Genomic DNA, 363 nt, shown 5'->3' with positions numbered 1-363 from the left:
TTCTAGCCCACAAGCTGGGTCTAGAATCCAGATGAGCTCAAGGGAGAGCCGAGCGGGTGGGCTCGTGGGCTAGCCTGCCCAGTGCCCACCCTTACCCATCTTCAACAGGATTAAGCCACGTGTGAAACTAAGACCAACGCGCACGATCCGATCGCAGCCAAAAGATTTGTTTTGTCCGCCGGACACACTGACCACCTCCAATTTTTTGTGGAAGCTAAAATCTCTCTCTCTCTCTCTCTCTCTCAAAAATACCCCAAAAAAAAGAAATGAAGTAAAATAAAATCGAGGACTCTCTCCCTTGAGTTGCCATGGCTCTGCTCTCTGGAACTCCGACGACAACCACAACCACTCTAATCTCCAGAT

This window comes from Asparagus officinalis, chromosome 1 (genome assembly GCF_001876935.1).
Source record: "Asparagus officinalis chromosome 1, Aspof.V1, whole genome shotgun sequence".
In the NCBI taxonomy this organism is placed as follows: Eukaryota; Viridiplantae; Streptophyta; class Magnoliopsida; order Asparagales; family Asparagaceae; genus Asparagus; species Asparagus officinalis.
The sequence above is the reverse complement of the archived record's forward strand: the minus strand, read 5'-3'. Positions refer to the sequence as shown.